Genomic DNA, 8,509 nt, shown 5'->3' with positions numbered 1-8,509 from the left:
TGATTTACTCAAGCTAATAGAAATCATCGAATCTTTAATCAAACACAAGGAATAACTTGGACGGTACCAAAAACCAATGTCCAAGGATCGATCAATGACAATCGACAACCAAAGGTTGGATTATACGTGATGATCTAAATGCACAACCTGTATTATTTAAATTATAAAGATAAAACAATATAATGCGGAAAATGAAATAGCACAGACACCAGAAATTTTGTTAACGAGGAAACCGCAAATACAGAAAAACCTCGGGACCTAGTCCAGATTGAATACACACTGTATTAAGCCGCTATAGACACTAGCCTACTCCAAGCTAACTTCGGACTGGACTATAGTTGAACCCCAATCACTCTCCCACTGATCCAAGGTACAGTTGTACTCCCCACGCCTATGATCCCAGCAGGATACTGCGCACTTGATTCCCTTAGCTGATCTCACCCACAACTAAGAGTTGTTACGACCCAAAATCGCAGGCTTTGAAAATAAACAAATCTGTCTCACACAGACAAGTCTATCAAAGGATCAATCTGTCTCCCACAGAAAAACCCTAAAGTTTTTTTTTCCGTCTTTTGATAATAATCAAGGTGAACAGGAACCAATTGATAATCCGGTCTTATATTCCCGAAGAACAGCCTAGAGTTATCAATCACCTCACAACAATTTTAGTCGTATGCTAGCGAAACAAGATGTTGCGGAATCACAAACAATGAGACGAAGGTGTTTGTGATTACTCTTTATATCTTGCCTATCGGAGATATCAATCTCAAGTCAATCAATATGATTGTACTCGTACGATAGAAGATGCAAGATCAGATCACACAACTACGATAAAAGTAGTATCGGTCTGGCTTCACAATCCCATTAAAATTTGCAAGTCGTTTAACCTGGTTTTAGAAGAAGAAAACCAAAGGTTAAAGGAGAACCGACTCTAGCACGCAAACTAGTATCACACATGAGGTGTGGGGATTAGTTTTGCGGAGTTGCTAGATGTCCCCTTATATAGTCTTTCAAATCAAGGTTTTGCCTTGGTAACAAAGCAATCAATATCCACCGTTAGATGAAAACCTGATTTAGATTCAAGCTAATATTTCTCAATCGTTAGATCGAAAACTTAGCTTGTTATACACAAATGAACTACACACTTCTAGGTTTGTTAACCGTACCCAAACGTGTGCATTGTTGGTTCAACAATAGTCATCCAAAAGGTTACCCATATGAGCATTTAATATCAACCATGTTCTTCTTCACCATAACTAGTTCCAACGACTCAAATGAACTAGTTAGAGAATTGTTCAATTGCAAGGAAATCTTATGTAACTACACAAGACACAATTGAAGCATAGATGATTTGATTCACTTGAATCGGTTCATGAACTTTTATAGCCACGGTTTGCAAATAGCATTCCTTAGTCTTTTTAAGTTTAAGTTCAGAAATCATCTTTAGATATATAACCTTCTCAAGTTCGCAGACTAGGTTCGCGTACTTAAGATACCGGACAGAGTTTACAAAATCCAGGAGAAATTCTCGGGATGAGAACTTCGCTGGTTCGCGGATTTGGTTCGCGGACTGAGTTCGCGAACTTAGCATCATGCAAGTAGTTTTCAACTCCAGCAGAAATTCTCGGGTTTGAGAACTTCGGCAGTTTGCAGACTGAGTTCGCGGACTTGGCACTTGCCATTCTTCCGGTTCTCTTGATCAACAAAGTTAGAAAACTTTGGTTCAAGGAATAGGACTTATACATAAATTTGTTTCCACAATAATGCTTATGTCCACCATTGGTTATGTAATCTAAACTCTCATTCTAATTATTGAAACATTCTTAGAGGATGTTATATAGTTGTTATACCATTTCTCGTCAAAGAAATTTTCAAAGTGATCTAAACGTATCATGACTTTCGTCACTAGGTAAATATAAACTTGGTTGAAGCGAAATGCTTACCAACGCATAATTCGAGATATAGATAGGCGAGGTATACTCGTCTCGAAATACCAAATGTGTATAATCATAGTATATATATATATATAGCATACGACTTTTTGTCTCAAAGAGTAGGAGATATAATAGATAGACTTTTGAGTGACAGATAAGTTCAAGTCTCCACATACCTTTTTGTCGAGAAGTTCCACCGGCTCCTTGAGTAGATCTTCGTCTTGTAGGATGAATCGCCATGGAGTCCTTGAGCTCAACTACACTTACTATCCTAATCTGAGACTTAGCTATAGTAGACTAGAAATGAAGACTTATAGTTTTGATCACTAACATTGACAAACATGCTTGAGATATCAACGCATGCGAGTTCGACCAAGAAATGCTCTAACATAAAGGGTAATAGTACAGTGGAGAAAACTGCCAAGAGCCATAATGGTAGTGGCATAATGGATTGTGTGGTGGAGGTTAAATTTAGGGAAAGGGTGGGAAAAAATTTCTTATGAGTTAGGGCCTTGATTGATAAAGAGTGTTGTGGTATTGAAAGTGGGATTGATTGCTAGGCTTGAGTTGGAGATAACCCATCTGGCAAATATGCCCCAAACATCAATGGTGCCTCCCAACATGTGCTGCATATTCCCAATCTGCATAAAACATAAAATTTTCACTAGTAAAAAAGTGACATTTAGTAACAGTTCAAGCTTTCATAAGGTAATAGTTCGTAAATTACCTGTTACTAAATGTTAGGTTGTTAAATAATGGTAACAGTTTTTGTAAGAACTGTTACATAGTGTTATCTAAGCTGTATATTGTAACAGTTTTTATAATAAGTGTTACTATATACCCATGTTATTGTAACAGATTTAATATGTTACCATAGTTGACATTATCGTGACATTTATTTAGACAAACTGTTACTATATACCCATGATACTATAACACATTTAATATGTCACCGTAATTGACATTATCGTAAAATTTTTTAGACCAACCGTTACCACATACCAATGTTACTGCAACATATTTAATATGTCACTATAGTTGACCTTATCATGACATTTCTATAAAACAACTGTTACTATTTATCTGCATAACTAGTTATCTGGAATCCATTTCAAAAAGATTACCTAGCTTTAGACCGACATGTCACAATTTACTTGTTGATTCAATTTCGTGCACTAGATCTAGCCATTGCTCATGGATGGTTATCTAAGGTTTAATAGAAATTCAAATCTAATAAAAATAATAAACAAGTGGTACGATATGTAGAAATACTACAATATAAATGTGTTGTAGGTGGGCGGTGACAACGAAGGTTGTGGTGGAGGTCGATAGTTTATTGTTTAGTGAGGATAAATATTTTGTATAAATAACATTAACCAAAAATAAAGCATGGAATAGTGGTTCAAGAGTTATAGTTAGGTGTAATAGGTCTCAAGGTCGAATCCTGTGAAGAGTAATTTTATAAAATTTATATTTCAAGCTCAAGAAGCCCAACTTATGGTAGTGGAATGGTGGCGGGCATGGTGGTAATGGTTGCAGCGGTGCTGGTGATGGAGGTGGTGGCGGCACTAGTGGTGGAGGTGGTGGTAGTTTTCACTATAAATTTTTACCTTTATGATGTTTTTTATGACAGTTTTCATAAAAACTGTTACGGTTACTCAAAGAATAGCAACAGTTTTATGAAAAACAGTCACCGTAGAAATTATTCAGTAACACATATTGAATAAACTGTTACCAAAAACTAGTAACAATGAAAGTTTTAGAATTTATGAGTCATTTTTCCATAGTCATTCCGTAACAGGTTTTATAAACTTTCCGTAACAGGGGCTTTAGTAACACCGCAGAAAAAAACTAAAACTGTTACATAAATAATACAGTAATAGTTTTTAACTCTTACCAAACATTATTTTTTTTACTAGTGTTTAATTAGACCCCAAAATATTACCACAAGATTTGGTGACCTACCAGTGCCTCCCTTAATGACAAATCTAATGAGGGTAAAGGTAATAATGAATTTTAGGTGTTGAAAATAAGTATGCATAGGGTAATTATAATCAAAAGGTTGAAGGTAATACGCATGGTTTTGAATAGGCGTGGTAGACAAAGTGACTTGACAATACCCAAGCGTCATAAATGGAATTGAATAGGCACAATTGGTTTTTTAAAGGGGTGATTAGCCGAGAGATTATCATTTTCAAAGTAGTTTTTCCTAAAAGGTTTGTAGAAGAGGAAAGGTTTAGTTTAGAGAAATTTGTTTTAGATAATGGCTGATCCATCTGAGCAAAATCCACCGAATGCCGATGAGGAGCTTCCCGTTGCACAACCAGAATCCCTTGAATATGCACAAGCCAAATTGATTCTTCCTTCTTTAAGCATTGAGGAGTTGCAGAAATTAAGAATTGATGTTCAGGCTGAGATTGATCATCCTATTCGTGAGCAGATTCGTCAGAGGGAGGAAGAAGAAGCTGCTCGTCATATGGAAGAAAGGAGGATTGATGCTCTTTATGCTGCGTGGCTACCCAAGTACTTTGCAAGACGTGATAGAAAAGATGAAGCATGGGCGGAGAAACATGCCAAAGAACCAAAATATGGAAGCGCAACAAAAAGTGATTATGAGTCCTCTGATGGGTTTGAGTATGATGTAGAGGAGGTAAACACCAGTGACCTTGATTCTGATGCTGTAGAAGACAAGCGGAAAATGGAGGCTTATCATGAGGGAAAGTTGAGGAGAAGGTTTGAGTATGAGCTTGCCAATCCCAAAATTTTTGCACGCACCATGAACGAAGGAGAGCCAAGAAGAGTGGACGTAAGGATGATATGTGCCAAGTCCGATGAGGAGGATACTGAAGAAGAGGAAGAAGATGGTGAAGACAGCAATGAGGATTCTTCGTCTTCCAGTGGAACTTTTCCGGCTCCATCAGATAGCGATGACAGTGAGCAGTATGAGGAGGAGGGATGGGATACTGATGAGGAAGATTTTTGGTAATCTCTTCAGAGTTATCAGAAAAGGATAATTTCTCAGGCTGTGCATAGATCTTGAAGACGATGAACAAGTTTTTAATCAGACAACTTTTCTGTTAATTTTCCTTCCTTCTACTCTTCTTAGTGCTGGTGCATATGAGGGCAAGTTTGTTTTTGTTGTGGATGTTGTGTCAGACGGTGTTGTTTTTGTTTCAGGGGAACTTTTTGGTTTTGATGTATAAAGGTTGTGGGGGTTGTAGGAATTTCATGTTTGTGATGGTGTTTTATGGTAACAGAAATTTGGGTTATGGTACTCTGGTGAACTTGTTTAGTGAAAAAATATTGGTATTTTGTGACTTTTCCTTTTTGAGAGTTTGAGAAATGGGTGGGTTTGTGGTACTGAATTTGAAATTGAAAATTCTTTATGTAATGCTCGATGAGTTGTTTGTTGTTTAATTCAGAGATGTTTAAGTAATGCTTGTAGCCAATTGTGTTAAATTCAAATTCTGTTAGAACTGTTGTAGGAAATTTAGTGAGAAGTAACAAAGATCTGTAAATGATATAACTGGTAAGAGTAATCACAATGAGAGAACGAAATTGTTGAAAGCTAGTAAGGTTGAATCTCAGGTACATAATTTCAGTGAGCATGAACATGAACAAGGACCTAGGAGCAAACGTCATGATGACATTACAGAGCGGCTCAAGAGAGAGAGTTTATCATATACCAGGTCCATAGTACCATAAGACTGAATCTTATAAAGAAGCAATGTTCGCAAAATTTTGGTCAAGCTAGGTTGTGACTTTTTTTAAAGGATAGATGCATGAGTCCACCTCCTTGGTTTCCTTTCTTTTGAGGTTGTGAGTTGATGTGTGTAACTCGATTTTATGTGCTCCTGAATCTCAACCTTTCTCTATCAAAGTCGTTTATACATCATTTTAATGAGAAGACTCAAAAGCAAACATCATTTTAACGAGAAGATTCAAAAGCAAGTTTATATAGTTGTTGAACAAAGAAAACCGTTGTGGTTCCATCCATTGGTAGGCATCAATATCAAATTTGTAACATTCATGTTTATTCTGTTTTGATAAGTTGGTTCAAGCAAAGGTTAGAAAACCGATTTTAGCTCAAGAAAAGTTTATGGATTCAACAATTGCGTTCTAAGTTAATACACTCATCAACATAACAGTAACTCTAAAATGTCACCTGGTCAATACAACTACATGTTATTTTAGACAGATACAACTAAATTAATGTCAGATACTGATTATCATAGACAAGCTTTGCAAATCAATTATATGGGTGAACTCGTGTATTGCAACAAACATGTCAAAACAGGATCACAGCAGTTTCATCTACTACTAACTAAATATTAAGGATAAGCAGTTAGAAGAACAGATTCCCTCGGTACTACAGAGGAAGCTTTCGTTCTCCATGATTTTGCTTGCATATACTTATCCTACTCAAGTGAACAAAAACGAAATAAGCTACTGGTGCATGCACCACAATGGCACACTGAACCATCCATACTTAGCTAGTAAATATAGCTTAACCGTAAAAATTATATCACTCCCAAAAATTGGATAATATAAAAACATACCAACCATAATAAATGTCACAGTCCGCAACACCCAAATGCAACAACCAACCTTGACAATGGCAACTATGCTCCACAGCACAATTTCAGCCAGCTAGCACTTAGCCAATACTTCAACTTCTTGACTAAATCTCTATTCAATCCACACTAAATAGAGGTTCTGCTCACAAATCTTTCAAGCCTTCAACCAAATGCACACACTCCATTTGATGCATAAACAATAAGCCAAACAAATGGACAAATGCACCAATAGAACTTAACTTTAAACTAGTCTGGAGCCTTTTATTTATTGCACACTTAGGGTTACACACTCTTCTTGTTATGGATAACCCAATCTCTTCATAAGATCAGGCTTATATAGCCTTACAAAAGCTATCTACAAGTAACTGTCAGGCAGTTACGGATTTACTTTACATATGGCGGTTAGGCAACTGTGCTAACTTGCCCAACTCCTTTCCTAAAGCGAACCAAACAGTTCCTACCCTTAGAAATGCATAAAGTAAAACAACTTCCGTGTAACCAACTCGAATCCGTCAATGCCATGTGCCCGCCACATGTCATCCATCCTTCTTGCACAATAATTGCGTCTGCCAACCAAACTCCCGCAAAACATTGTTGAGCATCATTCTCGCATTGATGCAAGTGTTCTAATGCAAGTCTTGCTTGCATGCCTGCACGTCACATCCATACAGTTTATTTGTCAAACTCATTTGGCATCTCTTGATGCTAATCTCGCATCTGGCCATGTCCAAACCCTGTTGGCACATGCCATTATTAGTTGCAACTCAGACATGTGCCCGCATATCTAACCTTGGCCAAGTTACTGATAAAGCGCAATTGTTGTGCATTTTCATATTAGGCTGTATGCAGATTCAATAAGGAGCTTCGCACTGGGCCAAACTAAATATGGTGGACATAGTTTACGGAGATTTTGGTATTCATACAAGTTACCTCTTAGTGTAATTGAAACAAACCCTAGTAGACAGAGAGTGAGAGGGGAGTAGAGTCTAGACTAGCAGTGTGGGTGAGGAGGGGGTGTTCAGGGAAAAAAACAAGTGGACCGGAGCTCTGCTGATTAGAATCTGGGGGTTACCTAATCAGATGGTGGATTATGATGGAAAGTTACTACCTGGAGATGCAAAGTTATGTGTATCGTCTCCACATACTCTCGAAATTTTAGATCAACAGTAGCGAAAAAACCAATCCTAGATCCAACTAAGGAATAACACAAAGATAGACGGGTAAATCTAAATAGCTCGGTTGGAGAATTGAGAACCTGTCAAGCTTACATCCAAAATTTAATCTGCAGTAATTTCATGATATTATGTGTAATTTATATTTTATTTTTTTGGAGATGTAAATTGATAATCTTATAGAAAATTAACGTTGGTGCAGATGAATTTTTTTAAGTAGCCAATCATCTATATCTTGATGCTATTCACACCCGAATTGGTACATCCATCTTTCTTTCTTTTTTCTATTTTTTTTGTTGCGGAGACATTCCCATTTTTAGTTTTTTACTTGGTCCGTGGGAGTGTGGTAGAAATTGCAAAGAGAATTGAGACTATTGAGTTATGGAGTCGAAATTCAGATTTTAGGCAACAAAAGATTTTTGGTTTTTTTGTTATAAAGATGAATCTCATTGAGCAGTCCTTCGGCAATGTTCTTTAAGCTTTTGGGGAACCATCTGAATACATAGCACATCTGAATACATAGCACTATCCGGCAAAATTTCGTAGTTAATTCTGACTAAGTTGGCATGCATTCTAGCTTATTGTCTTTCTCAGCCTTCGTCTCTCTGTCTGTTGCCTCATTCAATATGTCTAAACCATAGTTTGACTAACTTATTTTGAGAAAATGTTCAAGCAATTGCAATTGCATGTAAAGGTGCATAGTGTGTTAAAAGGACTGTAATGGGCTCTTTTAGAATAGTAAACTCTGCTAGGATGAGATGGTTTTTACTCCTTGTTGTGCGGAGAGTCCTTTGATCAGATTACATGTCTATAAATAGCTAGGATG

This window comes from Papaver somniferum, chromosome 10 (assembly GCF_003573695.1).
Source record: "Papaver somniferum cultivar HN1 chromosome 10, ASM357369v1, whole genome shotgun sequence".
Taxonomy (NCBI): Eukaryota; Viridiplantae; Streptophyta; class Magnoliopsida; order Ranunculales; family Papaveraceae; genus Papaver; species Papaver somniferum.
The sequence above is the reverse complement of the archived record's forward strand: the minus strand, read 5'-3'. Positions refer to the sequence as shown.